The 9,584-nt window shown below is 35.8% G+C and overlaps 1 pseudogene; it reads left to right on the top strand.

Annotated features, from left to right (window-relative positions):
* The first annotated feature begins 240 nt into the window (after positions 1 to 240).
* On the top strand, positions 241 to 1,153 carry LOC136394105 (olfactory receptor 52E5-like; annotated as a pseudogene).
* Positions 1,154 to 9,584: the final 8,431 nt, after the last annotated feature.

Genomic DNA, 9,584 nt, shown 5'->3' with positions numbered 1-9,584 from the left:
TGGAAATTATTTGCATGGCTTTCTACATAAAGGAGGCAAGTACTTTGATGTGAGAGTGTCTTTTTAACTGTGTTATTTATTTCCTCTCTAGGTCTCTCTCCTCTGTTATATTATGGAATTAAAAAATGACTTTTCTGTTTCTCCAGAAAATAGGCAACATGCTATAAAGGAGGTTAGGTGATCTCACTGGAAGCAAGGAAACTTCTGTAAGAAATGTGTTTATAACAAATTTGCACTGATATGCTACATCACAACAATACCCAGTTCTGTCCTCTTTCCTTCCTTCTGATGGGCATTCCAAGGTTGGAAGATATGCACATCTGGATTGACCTCCCCTTCTTTACAGTGTGTCTAATAGCCTTCCTGGAGAACATCACTATCCTCTTTGTGATTCAGACTGAACACAGCCTCCACCACCTCATGTTTCACTCCCTGGCCACGTTGGTCTGCATTGACCTTGGCTAGTCCACAGCGACCATCTCCAAGATGCTAGGTATTTTCTGGTTTAATCTCAGAGACACTGTATTTGGTGCTTGCACCACTACTGATATATGCACTATCCTGGAATCTGTGGTACTGACAGTCATGGCCACAGATCGCTACCCCCTGAGATATAGCATGATCCTCACCAATAAAGTAATAACCATCCTAGACATAGTCATCATTGTCAGGATTTTGGTGTTTGTGAGTCTATTTATATTTCTCATCTTGAGATTGCCTTTCTGTGGTGTGCATATTATCCCCCATACTTATTGTGAACACAAGGGCTTAACAAAATTGTCTTGTAACAGTATTAGGGTCAATGTCACTTATGGCTTGATTGCTTTCTTAGTGGGCTACATTGACCTTTCTGTGATTGGATTTTCCTATGTCTAAGTCCTCCAAGCAGTTTTTCACCCCCCTCCTGGGACACCCAGCTCAAGGCTCTCAGCACACGTGGCTCCCGTTTCCATGTTATGTTATCTGTCTAACTGCCAGCTCTCTTCTCCTTCATGACATATTGCTTTGGTCACAACATGCCTCATTACATCCACATACTTCTGGCCAACTGTATATGGTTGTTCCCCCTGCTCTTAACATTGTAATCTATGAAGTCAGGACAAAACAAATAAGAGAGTGTGTACTAAGGATGCTTAACCTTAAAAGCTATTAGCATGGAATCCAAGAGGTTCTTCCAGAATAGTTGAGAGGAACAATAATAAGATCAAAACAGAAGTAAACACTGGAAATATTTTTATTAAACTCCTCCGACATTCCCACAGAAGCCAATCACATGACATTTCCCCTCCCCCCAACTCTTTATAATTATTTTTTATTAAGATTTCAACTCATAGTAGTTGCTTCTCCTATGTGCCCTGACAGGGCAAGCCCAGGGTTTTGAGCAGGCATCCTTAGCATTCCAGGTCGATATTTTGTCCACTGTGCCACCACAGGTTTATACACCCCATGCAAGTAGCTCAAAAATTCCAAAACAATCTCTTTACTTTGCCACAAGGAAAATACAAAAATTATCTCAAATTTAAACCCCACAGATAACACAAAATTTCTGAAGGGAGAAAAGGTTTGCAGAAACTGTGCTTTGAAATAACTACTTCAAATAATTGCCTTACACACAGATATTCTCTTCACTCACATGTCCAAAGCTGAAGTTCATGCTTTAAAAACAATGTGGGTTATTTTTTAAACCAAGCAGGATACAATGGTAAGAGAAATTAACCAGGAGTAACAAAACCAAGATTTAAATTCAAGTTTTGGCTTTAACTGAAACATTTACCTGAGAATTTCAGTTGGAGCTCTTTATTATTTTAAAATCTTTGCATCTTGTAAAACATTAAAAAGATTTGGAAATTTTAAAAAATATGTTTCTAATGTGGTAATTACATCTAGTTTGTAATGTCAGCTTACCAAATCCAGTTCTAGGGTGTGGTTCATTGGTGTGAAGTGAGGTCTCCAGCTCCAGAAATCCCAGTGCTGGGAGTGTTTCAAGACCTTCAGCACTTACCCTGGTAAGAGGTTCTGAGTCAGGAAATGATGAAGCTTAAGAGTTAGAAGAGCTACACATTGACTTAAGGACTCAGTGAAACCTTAATTCACTTGTTGTGGTGAGCTTTAGGGCAGACTGAAATAGAGTGGCTGCCAATGTGATATAAAGTCATTCTCATTAGAGTATTGAAGCTAGATAAGACTAATGATTTTGAGGGTATTCTAGGAGCTAAAGAAGAATAAGAAATTATCTTCTAAGTGGAAACGGGGACCTGACCTGTGGTGGCACAGTGGATAAACTGTTGACCTGGAATGCTGAGATCACCGGTTCAAAACCCTGGGCTTGCTTGGTCAAGGCACATATAGGAGTTGATGCTTCCTCTATCTCCCCTCCTCTCACTTAAAAGAAAATAAATAAATAAACAAACAAACAAGTAAATAAATAAAGCTAAACCTGCCACCTACAAATTTGGAATGGTCTCTCTTTCTTCTGGTTCTTTCTCCTTGCTTCCCATGTATGAAATCATTTCAGATTTCATCTAGAGAACTCTGAGGTTACCAATTAATATATACATACATATAGTTGTAAATTATATGTATATGTATAAGTATATGTATATGTATATATATTCTTTGCTATAGAAAACTGATAGATGTCTGATCTTGACTCTGACCATATGCTCTCCCAAAGAAACCATAACATCTGAAGGAGTATAAATAAAATCACATTGGCTCACTCCTTAAACATTACTAGAAGACAGAGAGTAGCAAAATTTTAAATTATTTTAAGAAAATAAAAGCAATTACAGTTATCACTAACATTAGGTTCAGAGTGTAGGTAGAGGTGAGTTTAAAAGATTAAATGGAAAAAAGAGAGAGGGGTAAGGAAGAAATACACATAGCAAAAATAAAATCTCCACAAGTAAAGAAAAATCCACACTAAATTCTAAAATATCAAACAAAAGTCAAGAATGTCATTGAAACCACACTGGCTATGAGAAAGTGGCATGGAAGTGAGTATATCTGAGATGACAACCTCAGAAATACATTGTTTCAGAGGAATAAAGAGAGCTAAAGGAGAATGTGCCTCTTTAAAGATGTGGTAATACAAACGAAAGGGGAAATGAAGGTGGGGGAGAAATCAGGATCCTAAAGAAATGAAAGCTCACAAGTCAACCTCTCCCTGCTCTCCCTGCAATGTTATTATTCTTAAGTAAACTAGTCTTCATGATAATGGCCAGAAAGGGGTGCTCTTGAATGAGTAACTCTATCACCAAAATTATGAGAAATAGAAAATACCAGTTCAAATCAATAAAATGATCTAGTAAGAAGAAGTAAAATCACATTACATAGAAAATATATTTAAGATGTATCAAAAACCTAAATGTAAGAGATGAAACTACAAAACTCTTAGGAGAAAACATAGTGGTAAATCTTCATGACCTTGAATTAGGCAAAGGTTTCTTAGTTACAAGAAACTGATATAAATAAAAAATAACATTATAAAAGCTTGACAAAGCTGAGTTGACAAATTGGTCAAATGGGACTAAAGTTGTAGAGCTTAATCTAAAAGCAATAAAATTTAAAAGATAATGGAATGTGAAATAACGATGAAAAAATAAAAAGTGAATAAGAAGGCCTATTATGCCCCTCACTGAACTTGTAAAAAAAATACATAGGAAATAAGAGGGGAAGAATACTCAAAGGGTTAATGATTATATTATATTCAGATCCAAAAACCTTAATTAATCATAACCAGAATAATTTTTTTAAATCCAAACACATTTCTAAAACCCCAAAAACAAAATGTCCTGAATAGATCCAGAGATGTGATACATTACCTACAAAGGAACAGAAATTTTACTGATACTATACTTCTCAACAGCAACATAAGATATGAGAAAGTTGTGGAGCTATGTATACACATGCACACATATATAAATACATGTGTATGTAGATATCTATATGTTATATATTACACATATTACATATATATCAGATCATCAAATAATGTCATTTTGTTTAATGTTGTTTCATCATAATGTTGATGAAGAAAGAATTGACTCTGGTTTGGGCCATTGTGTGTGTGTAGTTTGCACATTCTCCCATGTCTGCATGGGTTTTCTTAGGTTTCTCAGCTGCCACCCACATGCCAAAGATGTGCATGTTAGATGAATCGGTGTGTCCAAATTGTCCCATTTGAGTGTGTATGTGTGTGTGCCCACAATAAAAGGATATCCTGTTAAGTGTGGTTTCCACAGTACAACCTGAGCTGCTGGGATAAGCTCTAGCCACCTCCAATCCTGAACTAAAATAAGTGGTTTGGAAAATAATTACTAAACCTGTTTCTATTAATCTTTCTAAAATGTTGTATAGCTCACATTTATTTCAATGTTTAATGTAAGAAGTGTTTAGGGTTTTTAATTAGAAGTTGGGTGATATTTTTGTGACCAGAAATATGCCATAAGAACTTAACTCCAGGGGAGTGACATAACAAAAATGGCACCATGAGGAGAGCTCCCAATACCTCTCCCTGAAACTTCAACAAATTCAACAACTAGAGACAGAAAAATAATCTCAGGAGCATCTGAAATACATCAAACAAAGGTACGATTGGGCAAAAAGGTGCCTGAATATATAATTCATTCTGAAGAAATAAGATGGAGAATGGAGTTTTTCGCTTTCCTCACTGACCTGAGCAAGGGCTGCTTTCACTTGGAACTGAGAGAAAGTGAGGGCTGGGGAGTGGAAAAAGCTGGGCTAGGGCAGAGACGTTCAAGCCGAGGAGAAAGTGTGCCCACGGCTCAGTTGATGTGGAGCTAATGCCAGCGGCAGACCCAGCAGAGGTGGGCGAGCAATTGCCTTGTTTACTCCCAGTATCTCAGTCAGCAAGTGTGGGCAGTGTATGAGTGAATCCACCTGGTGCTTAGGGCATGAGTGCCCGCTTTCTCAGATGGAGAGGCTGCATCAGAGACTGTCAGTAATGGCCCTCTGCATGGACTATGACCAAAGTTTCTGAATAATCTTAGCTTTCCAAACAACAGAATGCAGGAAGTGCATGAAAGCTAGCTTCCCTGCACCCAGACCTGTCTGGACTCAGCGTCTCGGCCAGTCATGCAGGCTAACAAAGAACACTCCAGGAAAGAGAACTGCAGAAGTGGTGGGGGAAGGGCATGCAGGCAGCTTGCAGACAGCCTCTGGAGAGCAGATCTGCGGAGTGCTGAGGCATACTAAACATGCCCAGAGGCTCATAGAAAGACACCTGAAAGGCAATCAGCTCCCAGCCCTGCCTGATTATGCTGGTGGCTCTGGCTAGCAAAGCCTTACCCAGAACCCTGCATTGAGTGGGGATAAAGGAGTGATTTGGCACCTCTTAGAGCCTTTCGCTCTCCAGACAGTGGCTGGGGCAACTTCACAGCTGGGTCCCAGGCTGCTGGTTCAGGAAGGAGAGATTTGAGGTGAGGCTCCAGGAAAATGGACTTTCACAATGTCGGAGCCTGCAAATGCTAACAAGCCCCGCCTACCAACGAGACTGAGGTCTAGTTTATGTCATCACCATAGTGACACAACAGCAAATCTTTGCCTAAGAGTGCCACAGGGGCAGAACCTGAGGTACAGTGCCACCAGCCAAAAAGAGAGAGAAGAAAAAAATGGAAGAAGATAACATCTCAAAACCAGGAAAAATCCAGTCTTTATAACTTTTTGCATTTTTATTCTTGTATTTTTTATCTGGTTGTTTTTCCATCCACCTTGGTCATTTTAACCTCTTTCTGTTCTATTCTTTTCTTTGCATTTTGAATTTTATTACTCATAGGAGTTACATTTTCTACTCTTTTTTCTTCTATGAATGTTACATTCCAAAAAAACTTAACTCAATTTTTTTCTCTCTCTTTTTGTTTCTTCTTTTCTCTTTTACTTTTTCTCTCATTTGAATCTCACCCATAAACAAATTATTTTATTCTGGATTCAAATTTTTTCTTTGTGGCATTTTGTCTGCTTTTTACTTCGTTTTTTATTTCTTTAGCATTTCCCCCAACTCCAGCTCTCTATTCTATAGTTTTTGTGCCACTTAATAGAATAGAATCTTCATTTATCACTTTATTTTTTCTTTTATTCTCTTTTTCTTTTCTCTTACACTATTTCTCTCATTCAACCATCATTTACAAACAAGTTATTTTATTCTTGATCCAAACTTTTTCCTTGTGGCATTTTGTGGGTTCTTGCCTCGTTTTTGGCCTCATTGTCACTCCCCCCACCCAGGCCATCCATTTTATGTATTTTTGTTCCACTTAGCACAATAGAATTTTCAGTTTTTCACTGCATTTTCTCAAAAAAAATTTTTTATCAACTAGTATTAGTGTTATTAACAATACCACTCTCAAATGCCATTAAAGAAAGATAAATTGAATATCATGGATAGCAGAAAAGACAGAGATGTAGCTCAGATAAATGAGAAAAAAAACTATAGAGAAAAATATCAATAGCTTAGAAACCTTGGAGTTAAATGACAGAGAATTTAAAATTGAAGTCCTAAAAATACTCAGGGATATACAAGGAAGAATAGAGAAGCAATTTAGGGAGCTCAAAAAACAATTCAAAAAACAGAAAGAATAGATCACCAAGAAAATTGAAACTATGAAAACGAATCAAACAGAGATGAAAAACTCAATTCATGAACTGAAAAATGAGGTAACAATTTAGCCAATAGAAAATGCCAGATAGAGGAGAGAATTAGTGACATAGAAGACAGGCAACTAGAGGCATTACAGAGAGAAGAGGAGAGACTCACAAATTTAAAAAAAAAATGAGATAACCCTACAAGAATTGTCTGACTCCATTAGAAAGAGCAACATAAGAATAATGGGTATATCAGAAGGAGAAGAGAGAGAAAATGGAGTGGAGAACATATTCAAACAAATAATAGATGAGAGCTTCCCAAGCATGTGGAAAGAACTAAAGCCATGAATTAAAAAAGCAAACAGAACACCAAGTTATTTTAACCCTAACAGACCTACTCCAAGGCATAGCATAATGAAATTGGCACAAACCAGTGACAAAGAAAAAATTCTCAAGGCAGCCAGGGTAAAGAAAAATACAACATATAAAGGAAGGCCCATTAGATTATCAATAGATTTCTCAGCAGAAACTCAACAAGATAGAAGAGAATGGACCCCAATATTTAAAGTTCTGAAAGAGAGGATCTTCCAGCCAAGAATACCATACCTATCAAAGCTATCCTTCAAATACAAAGAAGAAATAAAAAACATTAACAGATGCAGAAAAGATGAGAAAATTTATCACCAGAAAACCCCCACTTCTGAAAATACTAAATGTGGTTTTTCAAAAGACACAAAAAAAAACAAAACAAAACTACAAGTAAAAGCTCCATCAAGATTGCAATAAAAACACTATTAATCTGTGACAAAGAAACAAAAAAGGGGAGAGGACAAAGATTAACTGTAGCAAAAGAGGATGGAATGCAGAAGTACTTATGAGATAATGTGCTACAATGAACATGATATGTTTCTTTTTCGTTACTTAATGGTTACCACCCCTGAAAAAAATGACCAGAGAAGCACTTGACTTGAAAAAAAAAGTAACAGAGAAAAAAAGTATGGATTACAACCAAACAAAAATGAATGATACAAAAATAAAGAGAAGAACCAAATAAGATACAAAACTATCAGAAAGCAATATATAAAATGGCAATAGAAAACCCTCAAATGTCAATAATTACCCTAATTGTAAATGGATTGAACTCACCAATAGAAAGACACAGAGTAGCATAATGGGTTAAAAAAGAAAATCCAACTATATGCTGCCTGCAAGGAATACATCTAAGCTACAAGGATAAAAACAAATTCAAAATGAAAGGTTGGAAAACAATACTCCAAGCAAATAACATCCCAAAAAAGCAGGTATGGCAATACTCATATCTAACAATGCTGACTACAAGACAGCAAAGGTAATCAGAGACAAAAACAGTCATTTCATACTGATAAAGGGGACACTGAATCAAAAAGACATAACACTTCTTAATATATATGCACCAAACCAAGGAGCACCAAAATATATAACAGAGCTACTGACTGACCTAAAAACAATAACCAACAAAAATACAATCATACTTGGAGACCTCAATACACTGCTGATGGCTTTAGATCATTCATCCAAACAGAAAATCAATAAAGAAATATTGGCCTTAAATGAAACACTAAAAGAATTGGATATGATAGACATCTACAGGACATTTCATCCCAAAGTACCAGAGTATACATTTTTCTCTACTATACATAAAACATTCCCAAGAATTGACCATATGTTGGGCCACAAAAACAACATCAACAAATTCAGAAAGATTGAAACTTTACCAAGCACATTATCTAATCATAAAACCTTGAAACTAGAATTCAACTGCAAAGAAGATGTAAACAAATCTACAAAAATGTGAAAACTAAACCACATACTTTTAAAAAATGAGTGGGTCAGAGAAGAAGTAAAAGCAGACATAAAAAGATACATACAGACAAACAAATATTATAATATCACATATGAGAATCTCTGGGATGCAGCAAAAGCAATAATAAGAGAAAAATTCATGTAACTACAGGCCTAATGAACAAACAAGAGAGAGCCCAAGTAAACCACTTAATTTCACATTTTAAGGAACTAGGAAAAGAAGAACAAAGACATCTCAAACCAGCAGAAGAAAGAAAATAATATAAATAAGAGCCGAAATAAATAAAATAGAGAACAGAAAAATTATAGAAAAAATTAATAAAACAAGGAGCTGGTTCTTTGAAAAGATCAACAAAATTGACAAACGCTTGGCAAGACTCACTAAGAAAAATAGAAAAAAGGACTCAAATAAACAAAATCCAAAAAGAAAGAGGAGAAATCACCACAGATAACATAGATAATACAAAGAATTATTGTAGATTATTATTGAAAACTATATTCCACCAAATTTAATAATATAGAAGAAATGGATAAATTCCTAGAACAATACAATCTTTCTAGACTGAGTCATGAAAAAGCAGAAAGCCTAAACAGACCCATAAGCAGGGAGGAAATAGAAACAATTATCAAAAACCTCCACAAAAATAAAAGTCCAGAGCCAGACAGCTATAATAGTGAATTCTATCAAACATTCAAAGAAGACTTGATTCCTATTCTACTCAGTCTTCCAAAAAATTGAAAAAAAAGCAATACTGCCAAACACATTTAATGAGGCGAACATAAACCTCATATCAAAAATTGGAAGGACAACACACACACACACACACACACACAAACCTACAGACCAATATCTCTAATGAATACATATGCTAAAATACTCAACAAAATACCAGCAAATCGAATACAACACATTAAAAAAATAATTCATCATGATCAAGTGGGATTCATCCCCAAATCACAAAGATGATTCAACATACATAAAACAGTTAACATAATATACCATATCAACAAAACAAAAGACAAAAACCATATGATCTTATCAATAGATGCAGAAAAGACATTTGATAAAATACAACATCATTATATGTTTAAAACACTTAACAAAATGGGTATTGAAGGAAAATATCTCAACATAATACAGG

Source organism: Saccopteryx leptura, chromosome 1 (assembly GCF_036850995.1).
Source record: "Saccopteryx leptura isolate mSacLep1 chromosome 1, mSacLep1_pri_phased_curated, whole genome shotgun sequence".
In the NCBI taxonomy this organism is placed as follows: domain Eukaryota; kingdom Metazoa; phylum Chordata; class Mammalia; order Chiroptera; family Emballonuridae; genus Saccopteryx; species Saccopteryx leptura.
The sequence above is the reverse complement of the archived record's forward strand: the minus strand, read 5'-3'. Positions and strand labels throughout refer to the sequence as shown.